The sequence below is a fragment of the Pygoscelis adeliae genome, unplaced genomic scaffold, assembly GCF_000699105.1.
Source record: "Pygoscelis adeliae isolate BGI_AS28 unplaced genomic scaffold, ASM69910v1 Scaffold374, whole genome shotgun sequence".
Taxonomy (NCBI): domain Eukaryota; kingdom Metazoa; phylum Chordata; class Aves; order Sphenisciformes; family Spheniscidae; genus Pygoscelis; species Pygoscelis adeliae.
Window position 1 is genome coordinate 221,705 of NW_008824653.1, and position 17,501 is coordinate 239,205.

The 17,501-nt window shown below is 40.8% G+C and overlaps 1 long non-coding RNA gene across 1 annotated transcript in view; it reads left to right on the top strand.

Annotated features, from left to right (window-relative positions):
* Positions 1-3,195: 3,195 nt before the first annotated feature.
* LOC103915665 overlaps positions 3,196-17,501 on the top strand; it is a 30,730-nt gene continuing 16,424 nt past the window's right edge. Inside the window, exon 1 of the long non-coding RNA XR_663546.1 lies at positions 3,196-3,494. This is a non-coding gene — a long non-coding RNA (uncharacterized LOC103915665). The remainder of the gene's footprint in view (positions 3,495-17,501) is intronic.

Here is a 17,501-nt window from a genome sequence, read left to right on the forward strand (position 1 = left end):
AAAAGTGACAGAAGAGTAAAGGCTCAGATAAGTTTTTAATCTAGGAAGGGAAGAGACTGAGAAGAGAGATAATGAATTTTATATACATAAAAGGTAGTTGCAACAAGGAATGGAGGAGATCTTTTCCATGATCGTTGAGAATAAGACAAGAAAGTGTGTGTTTAACTTTGCAGCAATGGAGCTTAGAAATACCCTTTTTCTAGTTACAGTAGTGAGGCACTGGAATAAATTGCCTCTTAAAAGCATGGACTCTCCAGAAAGGAGACTTGTAAGCACTGGTTAGAAAGCCATTTCCCAGGACTAGCATGTGTGTGATTGATCCTGCTGTGAGACAGAGGTGGGTTAGCTCCCTTTCAATCCTCTGTTTTGTCATTCTTCAGCACTTTGTTGCAAGCAAGTAAACTCATGGGCTAAAGGAAGCAATGTCATATATGAGCAATGACACACAACAAAATACACTATTTGCATCAACCACTGCTAGAGGAAACCTTGTTGGATTTATTCCTGTCCAGGAACAAAGATGAGGTACTATGAGAGATAGTCAAAAGAAATGTCCAAAAAGTCAGAAGAAGAGATAAAGAGAGAATCAATGATACCAAATTAATTACATAAACCAGTGACTATATAAATCAAGAAGAGTGTATGTTTATTATGTGTAGTTTTAGTGTGTTTTAGTATGTTTAACCTATGTTTAGTATGTTAGAAGACTGCAGGAGACATTTTCATGGAGCAGATGAACTACAGGATCTCTTCCTTAGAAATATCCTACTGTATTATGTTGTTGGTAAGAGGCTAAATTACTTTCATTTACTAAATCAATACTGAAGTTCCCATATTTCTCTGTATGCTGTACTTGGGGGACTAGGAGTACCCAGTATATGCTCGTATCAATAGACATATTGGATGAACTGAATATGTTCTGCTATCTGTTTCATCTAGCAGCTCTGCTAACCTGATCTAATGGTCCTTCCTGAACTTTGAATATATGTGAAGCATCTGGCTTTGCTAGGAAAATGAGGCTAAACTGTAGATCTTTGTTTATAAAGCATGAAAGCAGAGTGTGGTGGGGTTAAGCTACTGTCAGAAAAGTTACTCTTTTGCTTAAGATAATCTGTCCCCTTCTCACAAAGACCTTGTGTTTGCCATTTAGACAACACACACAAGCTATGGGTTGGAGTTTTTCAAGGGAAGAATTAGATAATTCTGTTTGTTTATGTGACTGCAAGCTAAGGCCTTGCCCTTTAACTTGTCCTATCACTGTAACAGAAATAAAGAGCTGACCTAGCTCAGGTTTTTGACAGTAATCATGCGTGAGCAGTTTGGCCAAGATCTGATATTGCACTTACTGCCAGGTCACAGGGAGAGAAATCTTGAGGTCTTTTCATTTCTTACATCTTACCTGTGCAACGGAAAGGCAGCTTAGTCAGTGCTGAACAAATGCCAAGATCTGACTAAGGATTTATCTAAAATGAGAGCACAAGAGAAATGTCTTGTTTTGGACACCGTGTTGTTTTGGAGATTTTTTTCAGACTCTAGAGTCACAGAAGTCAGTGGAAGCCCTGCCACAAATTGCAGAGGTCAGGCCCTATTCAGGGTCCAGCCACTTGCCATCAACCTTGCAAAAATCCTCTATGTCACTCCTATGGGGCCATCGACTGAGGCGCTCTAGGAGGAGCCCCTTGGAGCCAGCTCCAGTTATCCCATTTCTTTTACGGGCCAAAACTAAATGGCCTCATCGCTGCTTCTCTCCTATGAGGAGCTTAAACACAACATTGGCTAAAGCAATGACAAGGTTATGTCAGAGACCTCCATTGTGCAGTCTCTGACAAAGACATCCAGGCAATTCCGCTGGATGGTGGCTTTGGTTTACTGTGTGCCCTTTCAGCCAGAGAAGTGTCTGCTCTGTCTGAAGTGCAGCATGATAAAGAGGTCAGAAATAAGTAATACATTTACCCCGTTATTGCAGAGACAGAGCTTAAGTGGCCACAGCTTCAAATGAAAACTCACTTTTGAACCCATGAGTTGGCATAACGATGGGAGTTGCTTGTCATTTTAATGACATCTTTGCAGCGTGCCTGGAGAACCAGAGGGTTAACACAGCTTCGCTTTTCAGAAGGGAACTGCACCACTCTGGTTCGCCTACCTCTCGAAGTGCCTGGGTAGGTTTTCCACAGCTGCGCCAGCCCCCCTGGCCCAGGCACCCCATGCGGGGTGGTGGCGGGGTGGAGGATGCCCTTTGGGGCTGCAGCAGTGTTGTCAGCATGAAGCAGGGCTGCTCACCTGAGTCCTGCCAGTGCTGCACTGGGTGGGGGGAACAACCCACGGCCTCTCCGTGCTGCACTAGTGGGGGCTTTCTCCTTTTCCTTGCAAAGCTCCCCTGCAGGGCAGCTGAGAGCATCCTGGGGAGGGTGAGCGAGCCCCGCGGGGAGGAGGGAGGCGGGGGAGACCGTCCCCTCTCCCTGCTGCTGTTGCTGAAGCTGTGCCGGAGCCGTCGATGTGGCTCCCCAGAGTTAGTTGCTCAGCAACCAGAATCAATTAATATGCTTTGCAGAAAGTGCAGGGGAAGCCCGAGCTGCTGTCAGCGAGAAGGCAGGAGGCTGAGGGTGACTCAGGATCCCACTCCCGCCTGACACCCAGTCGGTCCCACCCCATCCTCTCCAAACCCCCCGTTAGCCACCGTTCTTTATCCCTTTCTCCTTCTCTACAATGACTTAGAGCGTGTGTCCCCAAATCCTTCAGGCAAGGTATCTCCTTGCTCAAGAACTCTCCTGCTTTGAGGGTTTTGCTTTTAGATCTAATTTGTATTTTGGGGTTATTTGTCAAGCTTTCTCCAACACTTTTCTAGAAATTCTAATATTCATGTTCTTTGGGAAGGGAAAGGGACAGCTGATGTTTTTATCAGATGGTTTTAAAGATTCCTCAGGATGAGAAGGGTTGTTTGGTAGCGCACAGTTGAGCAGCAGTAATGAAAATACATCATGTGTGAACTGGGAAAGTTTTTGCCTCTTCCTTTATTACAGGTAATCAGCACTGCATATATGCGACCAAAGAGGTAGTACTGATTGTTGTGAAACACATAGATAATAGAATAAATGAGGAGTAGTTGGGTTTTTTTCTTCTCCTTTTCGGCATAGTAATTTCAGGGCTTCGGTAAGTTATTATTTTCTTTTTTTCTTTCTTTCTTTGATTTTCTTTGGAGTCCCTCTGATGACACCATGAATATGGGAATGAAGAACTTCTTGGAGCTGATTGGAAATGGCATTGCGGAGCTGAAACTTAACTGGAGGAAATATATCTCCTGAAGAAGAAAATATAATGCATTGTAAGGATCTGACTTCTGGTGAAAAATTCAAGCCCAGAGAAAACTTGTCCGCTTTCTTAGGAAGAATGGGTTGGACAATTTTCTTCAATTCCAAAGGATATCTGAATGCCATGCTGAGCTTAATCTCTGCAGCATGCTCTGTGCTTCTCATCTCTTCCTGATGCACTGCATGGTAAGGCCTTTTTCCTTCCTTTTAATAATAACCATATTTCTGTTATGGTGAGAGGTAAAAATAATAGCAATAATCAAATGAAAATTGAAAAAATGTAGAAAGCTAACAAAAGAACCTTTGTTTGTATGGTTGTTTCCAGGAGCAAGTGTCCTGATTACTGCAGCAGCTTTGTAAGATCATTTCTGTCTTTCTCCCTTGCTTTGTGATGGTGTGTATGTGCGTGTGTGTGTTTGTGCACACCTGTGCTGTCATTTGCACTTGGACTGGAACATCAGTAGCTGTATTGTACATATTTCCATGCTAAAGAGGATGTTTAAGAATTTGCTTTGATATTTCTCTCTCTTTTTCCCTCCCTCCATTCCCCTCCTCCTGCCTCCTCTTTCTCTCCCTCTGTCTGTCTCTCTGGGGTCATGGTGCTATACCTTCCCTGCACCTCAGTCATGCACTGACCACTAGAAGGCAAAAATAGAAGGTAAAAGAAATCCTGTATCAATGTAAGAATAGTTCTGAAAAAGTATTATCTGAGTAAATAAAAGCTACAGAAGGGTTTTGAATGTCTGCAAGATCTGCAGGTACAAAAGATTTACTTTATTTTGTTTCCCATGGGAAACAAATATGGAATGAAGACTTGGATGCTGTGTTTTAGATAGTGGGAGGCAGATCCTCTTACACATGCCAGAAAGCCAAAAAATCACCACTGTGAATTATGACAATGTTACTCTTGATGACCCAAGTCATAAAATAAGCAAACCAGTACGAGATGTTCTCATATCAAGTAATTTTTGTCATGTATTATTGGGGAGTTGAGAATTATTATAAATAGCTTCAGTGGATGTTGCAAGATATTTTTCATTAACAGCTGTAATGTGCTTTCATCTTTCTGGATGAAAGGTGCTAGGGGAGTGCAAGGTGATGTTATTAACTGACTACCCGACTTACCAAAATTTAGGGTCATTATCAGGAAATTGCCAAGCAGATCAGGAATTATATAGTGAGTTCACTGAGATGGATGAACAGGTTAGTTTTCCAGAAAGGCTGGTTTACTTGGATCTCTCTTTCAGAAATTAGGGTAGAACTAAAAAATGAAAGAGTGGTGATGTGAAATATATATATTTTCTTATGCATTCTGGTTGATCACTGGGTTTGGAAGAGGGAAAGTTGAGCGCCTCTTGAGGAGCAGACTGTGGTAAGGGCCTGCCCCCGCTCTGAGGGTAATCACTCACAAATCCCACTGCTTTTGATGGGTTAGAAAAGGACCAGGAGCAGGTTTGTGTGGCAGTTGTCACAGGCTGTCCAGCTGGGTATGAAGGTGATGGGTTCCTGGCAGCAGGTTTTGAGGGTGAGAGGGATGCAAGAGCCAAAGCAAAAAGGCCAGGCCAGGTCATGCCAGGACTCATGAACAAGAATCAGAGCTTAAATCCTATTCAAAAGATGGAATTTTGTGGTAGTTCCCAATACATCTCCTCCTTGTATGATGAAGGAGTCCCTAAGACAGTTTTTAGAGGCAGAATGGTAATGCAGCTTTTTCAAATCACTGCAGCAGGAGGAAACAGAGATGATACAAACACTATTTATTGTCACACTATTATTCCTGTAATGTGGCAATTTTTCAGTAGGGTTCAGAGGAACCAGCCTTGATTTTAGGAGTAAAGGTTCAAAATATGCATATATGTGCATTGAAGTAGATTTTTTGTGTATTTTGCCATCTAAAATGTGACTAGTATAAGAGCCAATAAGGAAAACTGAGGAAGGACAACACAACCCATAAATGTCATCTTCCAAACTTCATTGTTGAAAGAAGCTCTTACTTGTGGAAGTAGTCCCCTCAGCTCTTTATGTGAACAAGGACTGCATCCTAAATTCAAGTTTCCCATTGCAAATCTCTCCTCACATCAGCAGTTCTATTTCAATCAATGGGACAAGTCTTATGAGTAAGAACTACTCATGTGAATAAATTATGAAAGGTTTTATAAGACCAGGCTCTTTGATCGTCATGGCAACAGATTTATTAGGCTTCGGGCATAATTTGTATTTCCCTTCTAAACAAAATCATTTTTCCTTTTACCCATGTGAATCCTTTTGCCTTGTAATTAGGACAAGAAAAATAGGTTAATTACATTCTTAAAGATCATGCAACTGTACAGATACATTGTTAGTGAAGAGTTATCAGAGTATGCAAAAATTTACTGTTATTAGTGGTCTCCAAATCCGAGAGAAGTGTATTCTTACTGGAATCATTCATTGCCTTATTTATTTTTCTGACAGTATTAACATTGTTACTAGGTATTGTCAATTCTTCCGGCAACTCATAAAAAAAAAAAAGAAAAAAAAAGAATCCCTTTAAAATATCACTGAACTTATAAAAGTAATCACTATTATTAAGTTCAAGGATACTTACCAAGCTTTCTACTACATTAAATATATTCATTTTTTAGTTAATACATGATGTTTAGCTCTTTAGTTGATCAAGGAACGTATTTATCTTTAGGGTATAGAAACACAATATGAAGTCATAATTGTAGTAAACTTCCTACAGAATATAGAGATATATTGAAATAGGAAGCATAAAATCATCTGGATTTTCTTTCCCTGTGCAATTTTGCATGCTTATAAATGCCTATATTATTAGGATATATATTACACAGCAAGTAATATTTCCTTCACTGTAATTTGTAAAGAACAGTTCCTTTTCAGAATACAGTGCATAAGAATTTTTTTGTGCTAGGTTATGCATTATGGAAGAAAGAAGAAATATTAGAAAAAGCAAGCATAGCAACCTTTAAAATGTATCCAGTACACTAGTGCAGCAATAGGTTCGTTTGTTTCTTTTATGAAACACGTTAAACCATGACACCCTATAATAGCAATATATATGTAGCAAGAATAGTGGATTATTTTCTAAAGAGTGTGTGATTTTGAAAGAGAAGGTTTTGCACGATACAGGATGTTTGTTGTCTTTAGCAGACATTCTGTCAATGATTTGCTGTGACTTAGAACTCTTCCTTTAGTGACATTTTTAATCATTTATTTTAAACATTTGCACAACAGCTGTATTTGGCTTTCTCTGTCAATTCTAAAGCAAGTAAAATTAGTAATTTCCTTTTCTTTTAAGATACTATTCAATAAAGGTCTGATGCTGAAAACACATGTATTTCATTTCAGTCCACTGAACTGTTTCTTTAGATAAACTATGTGAATTAGAGCTTGAACCATCTGCATTATCAGGGAAGTTATACTGAACAGTGGAAATACTTTCCACACTTACAGCAAGTATTTCTAGTCAAGAAAAATGTACTTTAATAATACAACACATAAGAAGTTCCTGTACTTGGAATGTCTTGAGCTGTCTTGATTCAAGATCCAGCAAAAACCTGATTTTTGAAAGGCCCGCAAAAAAACCCAAAACAAAACCAAATGAGTCTTAAACTTTTGTTGTTTAAACATAAATAGCCACAGAAAGAATATTTATCTGACAAGAAATTTCAGTACATCAGCATCTGTGTTTTTAATTAACCAGGATAAAAAATTGAAAAGGCATAATGTTTTTAAAAAATTAAAAGCTCTAAAAATTTATATGTATGTGAATACTGATTTCAAAATGACACAACATTTCATTTTAACATTTTTAATTAGACTTTCATTTGCTACAAAAAATTGTACTGGGATCTGTTTATCTGTTTCTCTCAGTGAAAATTTGCAACTCAAATTTTTTTTTTTGACAGGGAAATGTTTTGTTATATATTTTTTAACTAGATCTGTTATAGCTGTCCCAATATTTATTGGCTCTCACAGGTCAGCTCTTTAATTAGAAGCTCTCTGAAGGGCCATCTTTAGCACTACGTGTTGTATAGCCCCATATTACTAATACTGAACAGCACTTCTTACCAGGTCTGTGGCAGATGTAAGCTCTGATTGCGATTCCTTCCTTTAATTCTCTTGTGTCTTCAACAAAAAGCAGGCATCCGTTTTGCTGAGAGTTTTACAGATACCAGAAGAAGTAGTTTCTACTACAAAAACCTTCAAGAGGCCTTCAAAAGGCATGCAGGCAAGGAGTAGAATTAATTGAGTATTAATATCCTTATTAAATAGATAAGGAACTGAGGAACAAAGAAACCGCCCAAAGCTATACTGGCAAGGGAAGAGTTTGGAATTGAACCCAAATGTCCTTATTCTCAGTTCACCGCTATCCCTGCAAGGTTGCTCTTCATTTTGTTCATTTTTTTGCTTAATGACTTGCATTTGGACTTTTAAGTTAATACTAGTTGAAGTATCAAATGTGAAAGGGAATTATTGATGCGTACTTCCTTCCCAGTCTGAAACAGTTGTCCTAAAAATTCTTTTTTCTTTCCTGAGCCATTCTGTTTGAATGTAACCATTAATTATGTAATTGCTTTACTACACAGGGGAAGTATATCCTAGATTAAAGAGAATATTACTAAATAGAAATATCCTAAACATGCCATACAGTTTCTGGGGGATGTACATGTGTATCTGTTTATGCTGTCAGGGTATAGGGATAGCTGTGGGGGTATGTAATGGTTTTGAGGGCTCCCGGTAAGTGAATCAAATTTCAACACAGAAAAAAATTCAGTTAAAACGTAAAAAGACTGATGATTTGCTATCTAGAATTCACACAGGTCATTATGAATCCAGCACTTGTGCACAAAAAGATGACACAGAGAATATGGTACCTAACAGTGATTCTTATTAACTCCAGTATGCCTCCTCTGTCCAAGGTAATCTTTCAGCCTTTTATCCACTTTATGAAAAAGGAAAAGACAGTTTGTACAAAAACTACTTAGCTGCTAAAATTACATCTGAAGTTGGGGAAAAGTATCTGCCTTGGCATCTTACTGTAAACCCAGGAAAATTTTGTACATGTCAAGAAGGAAAAAAAGCTTTTTACAAATGTGCCAGAGTTTTGGAATGAGTTCTGCAGCAGAATATCCCAGAAGCTTAAGGGGTATCTGCCTCACCCTGGTCTATTTATACAGCTCCAAGTGTAACACACCTCTGGATGCTGACAGGTACCGTACTTACCCAATTACCCAATGACATATTAATGTAGAAGAGTATGAAACTCTGATTAAAAGCAGTACTTCCACTGGAAACCTCATCTCATTTGTGTTTTATTCCTGAGAAATGTTAAGAAGATAACTTGAAATACACCCTACTGCATCAAGTACACTATTTTTTTGACATGAACTTTTTACTGGCTTACAAAGGAAAAGGGTTAAAAAGGAATGCCTTAGTCAATATGTACCCCATTATAGTGAGCAATTACATAACTTGCTTCAGAATACTGTTCTCCAATGCACAGAGCTCAGGTCAGACAGGAGGATCACCCGTGCTCTATTTTCATCAGCAGTGATGGTGCACAGGGTCGTCCCCAGCCTACCGCAGCCCTCCATTCTAAACTAGACCTAATGTTATCTGTAAATATCACAAAAGAGGTTCTGAAAGGCTTTTCCAGTTAAGCTGGCAATTTTTCCATGGAATCTTGGATATTAGAACACACAAAAGTGTTTAAGTTCAAACACATGCTGGTGTTTAAGAACTTAACATGTCATATGGCCCCTAGTTCTTTTTTAGACCAGGGGGGGTTAAGGATCCAAATACCTTTGAGGATCTGAGCATGGGGTTTATAATATTTTTATATTTTCTACAACATTAATAGATCAGGAAAGTAAATCTAATGATTATAGTAGGGTAATTATTGAACTTTGACAGGTAAGGTGGTTTTTAGTTGGCTAAGAAACGTTGGAGAACCACGGAAGTCCATGAACATAAATAAAGAATTTCATTCATGGTAAGAGCCTCAGAAAAAAAAGGCCTGGAGAAAAGTTGATGAGCCAGAGAGATCAGTAAGCTTTGAGGAAATAAGAGATTGCAAAAAGGGTAAAGGATGCCTGGTACATCTCTTTATGAGAAAACAGAGTGGAAGAATGCCTGTTCCAGTTTTCAACCAAGCTAGACAGAAAACCATGGTGTGAGTAGGAAACAATGTGGTGTTTGTGAATATAAATCATACCTTAATAGTTTGTTACATGTTTAATGAGGATATTAATGCAGTGCATATTCTTAACTTCTGAATTCTGAAAATTTGGGACTTACCATTTTACACATATGTCTTTAGATATTGAAAAGCTTCACTTTCTCCTCCATGTGAAACTGATATATTTGATGAGAAAAATTAGGACTTTACTTTGATGCATCCCAAAACCTAGCAATACTGTCTGTGAAGTGAGAGGTTACTGAACTATGTTAAGAGTACCAGAAACTTTCCTTTAAGGAAGGCAAGTCTGATGCTTGAAAACAAAACCATTTAACTTTTTGGATGAGAAAGCAGATGGCAAGGGTGTTTATTAAGACCTGTGACCTGTGTGTTGTTGGAATTTCTTTTTTACTTTGTGCCTAAACCAAAAACTGGTTGAAAGGTTTTTGTTCAGATATTCACAGCAAATGTAACTTTTTGCTGAATATAGAAGCAGTACAAAATACTTAGCAGGAGAAGGTAGGATTTTGGAAGGGCTTTTAAAGCATTCTTGAAAGTGGCTCTTAATGGATGACCACAATGGCCCTTAGGGTAGTATTGTTTCTGTATTGCTGAACATAGTACTTGTTCTCTATCTGTATTAATCAAAGCTAGAAAACAAAGCTTTCCTTAGGAAGAGTAATCCGTTTCACTGATGTCGTATCCATTTGTTTTGGGTTCCTGTGTTTTCATTCCATAGCAAATGCTTTACGTTGCATCAAAATGCTCTTGAGCTTGGCACAGCTGGATGCGTTCTCAAAACACTGCTATGGAAATGTGTGACTGTCTACATTGTACCTGCTCCTTTGGAGCCACTCTGAGATATTGTTAACTCAGTATAAAGGAAACAGCATCTTTGACATGACTTCGTTTAATGCTCAGTGTTTCAATGTGTCATGTCACTGGGAACATCCTGAGTGTGCAATGTGATGTACCTTGTAATATGGTTTTAATATCACTAGCACATCAGAGCTGATTGAGGAAGGGTTGGTCTGTCAATTCTGCTCCTAATTGTTATCCCTTAAATTCTGCATCTGTTCATGTGCTTTCTAATGGAATTGTAAGGGATCACAAGGTATCTTTGGGTCTAGTCATTGTCCCCACCCTGAAAACCATGCAATGGATGTTTAATGCAGAAGGGCCCACAGAGCATCTGCTCCATCCATTCATGCTCACCACAAAATAATTCCAGTCCTCCTCACTGAATTTTAGTAAGCTCGTAAAAGACCACAAGTCACATCTGCAATGTTTCACAAGAGGAGATAGATCAAAAGCATCACTAAAACCTTATATTCCTTTGGGGGGGGGGGGGGGGAAGTAAGTAGATCATGCCTAATGATACAGAGAGAATCCTCCAATAGTTTTGCTGAATCCGCCTTCAAATTCATTTGTGATTTCTCATCCAGCTTTCAGTTGATTTATCAGTACATGAAGAAGGCATACCAAATGGGCATCACAGGGATTTTAACATCAGAAACACTAGTGCTCCCTACCTCACAACCTGTTCCTACCCACAGCCCTTCTCTGGAGCCTCACATGGAAGTGCAGCATCTCCCTGCAGAAGTTAAGTTGCGCGTGAAGAGAGAAACAACCTTTCTGGATCCTTGCAGATTAAGCATGGGAGCAGTACAGAGTGAATATGATGCAAACAGACAGGATCAATAAGCAATTTCCTTCATAAAACAGAGGAGACCTTCCTGACATCAGTTCTTTAGGGATAAATCCCAAACATTTTTACCAATTTACAACACATGAATTACTATATATCTTAAGAATCCAGTGGCATGTCCTCCTTGCCCACACATCTCTAGCAGGTGCCTGTACAGACGCATCTTCCCTTGACCCTTTTTGTGTCTATCCCAGTCCATTTGGACACACGTCACTAACCCCCATGACAGTGTATCCGGGCACATCCATCCATTGCATGCATGTATGAACTGAGCCTCTCACCCCTTTGGTGCATACATGCATGCCCCTCCTGCAGAGAGACACAGCTATGGGATCACTCCCTGTCCTACCTCTCCAGGGACCTGATCTCCCAGTCCCCTGTGGCTTATGGACAACTCCTCAGCCCTCAGTGATAGTGCTAAGAACAGACCCCTCAGCAACATAAATGATGTGTGCACAAATGATGTCTCCCAGGTGATTAAACAAAAGAGCCATCATGGCCTCATGGGCCATGGCCATGTCCCAGTTTCTCTCTTGGTCTATGAGCTCTGTCAGTATGATCTTGTGGGCCATATCCATCACAGATCCTTACCGCTCCTCAATGCAAAGCCCAAGCCTTGTGCACAGGACTCAACTTTCACCCATGTGTTAGTATATGATGACTGCTACTGCTTTTAGAAGTAGATCCCACTGAAATGCAATGAGTTGAGACGCTTTGAATAGCTGTTTGGGTAAGGAAATTGCAACCAGGTAGGACTTTTCCACTTCAGCTACTTGATTTGCTCTACACTTTGGGTGTGAAATGCAGTGCTTTGCACATGAATGTGCCTGCGTCCTCTGTGCTGGGGTGAGAGCTACCATCCTCCTTGGGATTGTCACAACTGGTGTGAATTGAAGAGGATCCAGGAAATCTGCACTTAAGAAAGTCCCCATAGCCTCGGTTCCCCACAGACGAAAATGGCCAGGCCAAAGCTGCTATCTGCTTCACACTTCTTTTTCTTCTGGTCTGGAGGTATGAAGTCCCACCCCCTCCTGTGCTTTTGTAAGATGTAAAGATGCTGGGTTCTCCTGGATATCGGGTTACAACCACTGTGTGAGTCAGCTTCCAGATCTGTTCATCAGGGCTACTGAACCTTGCTTGTGTGTCCCAAGGTGAGGATTAATCTGTTAATGTTTGTAAAAAGCTATGTAAATGATCTGTATCATGCTGACAGGTCAAGTACTGCATTGCTCACTGGCTGCTCCTCCTGATAGTTTAAGACATATGCCAAACAATGTCTACACTTTCAGATGGTGTTCGCTGATGTAGCTTGACTGGCTTAACCCTCTCAGGATTTGGCCCTACTTCTTCTAGCTTACTGATTGGGTCCTACAGCACAAATACACAAGGCTGATGCTTTTTCACATAACCTAGAATACAATAAATACATTGATTTATGCTTGTGCAAGACCATGAGCTCAAAGGAAACCTCTTGGATCTATTATAGCGCATGTAAAATTCAGGTCCTGAAGGACACATGGAAAGCAACGAGGCTGAGCAGAGCTCGGTGCTCTGCTTGGCTGTGGGCAAGAGGTAGCAGCAGAAGCTGCTTCTGCGAGCTGTTGGCAGGATTTGGCCCTGCTGCACCCGCAGGAGCTGCAGGTGCTCCAAACGGCCGCGAGGCTCAGCACGAGCCTCTCTGAGAATGTGAACCCTACCTAAGAGGAGGGTATGCTTGAAATTTGGGAGCCTTTTTGTCTTGTGCTTATCACATAGATTGCAGCTATTATCAGTTATTGAGATCAGGGCCTGACAGTGGTAGATACTGTACAAACAGTAAGAGAAACAGCCTCTTCTAGAGAATTAAATTCTAAGTGAATGCAACTTCCATAGCTGACTCTGTAAGCATACAGAACAACAGAAGGTGGCCAAAAGGTGAGTAACTAGTTTCACTGGCTGCTTTACCACATGCCTGGTCCCAGTTATCAGCATTACATGTGGATTTTTATGTTGATTTTTGGTATGAATGATTAATACTTTCATTATTTTTAATGCTTTTTGTAGTGAAGATCATCTTTGCTGATGTCTCTGTGGGTGTATCTATACTTTTCCTTAAATACCTAAGCTAGAAAGCAATGCTGCAGCATGAGGCAGGGGCTGTTCTCGGTACAATCTGTTACTAAACAAGAGTAGGACAGCCAAAAGAAAGGGACTTTCTGTGAATCTTCATTGTCACATGGTCCTCTTCTTGGAGGCTACTGGAGCTGATAACTTACTATTATTTTCAGGGGCTAACACAGGGATATGGGGTCAATACATATGCTAGCAATTTGGGTGATTAAGTTATGAAAAAGTATTTTTTGTTTCTGCCACTATTGCTTGTCTGGGAAACTTTTGTTTTCAAAGCCTAATTCAGTACCTGGTGGAGTCAGCAAGAATTGTGCCACTGATTTCTTCCACAGCTGGATCACACCACTGGCTGGTTTCATCATCACTACACGTACAAGTTGCTGTGGTAGAAAATATGAACAGACTGTGGCTTTGCTTTTTGTTTCTTTACTTAAAACTTTATTTTCCTGCTTCAGACATGTATCTGCCACTTACTTAGGGCTTCAGCAAATGTTCAGGGCATATCTCTGTGTCTCTATACAATATCTTTGCACGCAAATCTCCACTGGTATTAGCAGACCTGCTCTGCAACTGGATATCTCCAAGATTTAGTACATCTTGTTTAGTTTCACTCAAACAGTCTGTTTGTCAGCCACAAAAATCCATGAAAATGATTGACAATGAAAGGAACTGATTTCTTCTTCCTCCTCATAAAATGACTGCATTTGTCCATTTAGGGTATTTATTTATACTTGTACTAAACAACCTGTATAAATGTACCCAGCTGGCATTGATCTAGCTGGATTAAGTAATAGGCAGAGGAAAGATGGTAGGGTGTGGGGTTCGGGGTGCATCTAATGGATGTAACAGGACTGTGGCTGTGGTTTCAGGTAGCTGCTCCTCATGGGGGGTGCAGGCCCTTGTACTTTCTAGGAGACATCTGCTCCCACACGGCTATGTTGGAGCTACCTCGGCACAGTCATGTGTGCAGCAGTCCTTCAACTGCAGCAGAGATATAGCTGATGTCATATAAATGACTGCAAGTTGGAACAGAAGGAATTTATAAGCCATGTTTGGGAGGTTTTAAATACCTTGTTTACTGTGCTGTTAAAAAAAAAAGTGTAAAATTATAACAAAATAATGAAGACCAAACATCAGTAAATCTTCTAGTGTTTACAGTTTTGACAGTAAAATGACATAGAAAAAACCACAAAATTAGCATGTACAAGAAGTCAGGAATGAGAAAACAGAAGGAAGGCAACAGAGACTTGTGCTAACAGAGGGATTATGGCTCTTGAGAGAGGGCAATGTGCCATCTATGAAGAGCAGTCATTTTTGCAAATCTCTGTTTTCCTGGTTAGCAATTATCACCTGGCAACAGCGAGGGAGAGGCAGCCCATACAGTGCTTTGACAAGGTGGAATCATGTGCTTTAATGGAATGTTTGGTAGCTCTGCACAGCATCCCCCAGCAGCACATACCTGGGAAAAGAGTGTTAATGAGCGGGAGGACAGAGACACAGTTTCTCAGAGCTGGGATTGTTTATGCTGACCAACTTCCCAACTGCAAAAGGTGTCCCCATGCTCACAGAGGTGCCCCCCGGGACCCCAGGGGCCCTAACTCCCCAGTCCCCACCTGGTGCTTTGGCCACTCAGCCATTCTTCCTGTGATAGGGAACAGTGTACAGCAAAAATATTATTGCAAGTGCGGTGTGGAAGAGTTTGTTCTTAACTGGTTGTGAAGTGTGTGGAGGGTGGCACAGTCATGATGCTGGTGGAGCATGGTGTACGCGCAGGTATGTATGAGAAAGACATTCTGTCCTTAATTATTTGCAAATACCTACATGTGGTGAAGTGTTATACATTTGTAAATCGTGCACATTTTCTCCTCGGTAATGTTTATTTTAGCCCCAGGGAGAGTGCAGAGAGCATAGCCCATGACCAGAGCACACGACTTCGTCAGAGGAGGGAAGTTCTAGCAGGGAGCGCAGCTACCGTATACCCTTGACCGATGAACGGTACGTCTCTATCGGGGAAGGTCGTCCTCTTCGACCGAGCGCGCAGCTTCGGGAGGGACGCACATGGAGCGGTGAGGGAGGAAGGGGACACCCGCCTAGCCAGCCAGATCAGCCGAATCAACCCTGGCGATCAATGGGGTGACAGATGTCGCAGCCAGATCGCCCTCACATCCAAGTTACCCAGCCTCACTGACAGACTTTTATGAAGGGTTTCCCAAGGCCAGGCTGCAGCAGTGCATCACTACAGATATGCTTTTGACATTTGTAGTCCAAGAAGCAGCAGTATTCAAAGTAAAACACCACCAGTGGGTTTCCATAAGAAGCCTGATTCTTGGATTATTTGTGGGGGTTTGAACGTAGCTATGAGTTGTACAACTCTAAGCTTTCTTTTGGAAGGATTCCACCAGCCTACATCCATCTTCTCTTCCCCTACCCCGAGCACAGTGAGCCACAGCAACACTGCTTTGCTCTGCAACCTACCTGCATCCACCCCCTGACAGTGAGCAGCTCCTGTTTTGGCTTGAACCCTCCAAGCAAGCTCCAGTGAAGAAAGGACTGGAGAAAAGAAGTAGGAATTGGGAGCAACTGGAAGAGAGTCATGAGCTTGGGAAGACAGACTTAGGAGTCCTCTGAAAGCTTTCTTTCAGAAATAAGCCAAAAAATGCTGCTGGCCAAACCTTATCTTTCTGAAAATTTGACAGAATTAATTTATTTTCCATAAAATAGATCTTCCTTTTGGAAAAATAACTGGAGTCTCTCTACTAACCCATGCAGAATAGATTGTCCAGTTTTCCTATGGCTGCTGCCATAGGTTCTAGTCTGATTATAGGCATGAAATGTAGGCAAGTGTAATTATGATGCAGGCAGATTTACGTGTCTCCAGAAAGGTTTTCAAATAACAAAAAGAATATAAATATTGGATCTATGGAAAGAATATGTCCATTATTAAAATCAACCCACAAGCTTGTGTTATGAAAAGGCTTTCTTCTTCAACACAGCTGTCAGCCCCGCTGAGATTTTAAATTGGAGTTTGTCTAGTGTACATCTCACTTTCTATTTAAAAAGCAAAGTCAAAAGCATTAAACTTTTGTCTTGGGTTTTTACAATACAGGAAAGCTAATATAATTGCTGTACTAATATAGAGTTATGAGCTTTTATGATCTCCATTTTTTGGCAAAGAAAAGTTACGTCTTTTGATTCATGGAATAAGACATTTCTCTATTTAAATTTGCCATACGCTTTCTCTTCAGGAAAAAATCTTCATCCCATCCTCTCCTCTGGACCATTTGGCATAGCTCTTTGGTTTGTAACTGCCTGTGCTTCACTCGAGAGCTGGCTGCATTTCAGTCACCAGCCACTGTGCAAAGTTTCTGTGTGAATTATTGGAGTGTGCTTGGCATTTGGAGATCTAAGAATTGAAAAGTACGGTTCAAATGTCAGACTGCAACTTGAAAGGCTTCCAGAGATGCAGAGCCAGGTCTGTGGTCTGACTGAGGCAATGCCCATGCCAAACTCAACAGAAGAAGTCTCTGGGTGACAAAAGGATGTCCCCTGTCAGACCCGTGACATGGGCAACATGGCTTCCAGCTTCAGCATAAAAAAGAGTGGTTCAGAGGGTGACACAAAGTCCCAACCCTGTGAGGAGAACAAGGGTCGGATATGTTACCTGTGTCAGTGATGTTGAGAAGAAGCTAAGGACTGATAGGATAAACAAAATAGGACTTAGCTTGAGTTCTTAAGTTAGACAGGCTTGTGTGAGTGCAATTAACCGGCTGGGAAGTCTTTGGAGAAAAACGACTTCAAACAAAGAGAAATCTTTGGAAGGTTGTTTCTGTATCAGGAGGAAATGGAGAGGAATTTAGTTTAAGGATGTTTTTCTGAGTTGTGTGAATGTATTTTCAATCATCATTGGCATTGACTAACACTGAATTGACAGGACAGTGTCATTATTAATGCTTTATTCATCTTCTTCTTTGGCAAAATAGTATGTATAATAGCAAAAAAGAGGGAAATTGCACATTTTATTTGGTTTTTTGTACCCCTCCTTGGAGTCCCTAGCGCCATAGATCAATTGCTAGTGTTTAGTGATGTCCTGCCCAAAAGTGTAGGGCCTGTGGGTGGGTCTTCTATGGCTGACACTTGTACAGTGCATAACCTAAGATGACACTGATCCTTGCAGCCTTATGGGAATAATATTTTC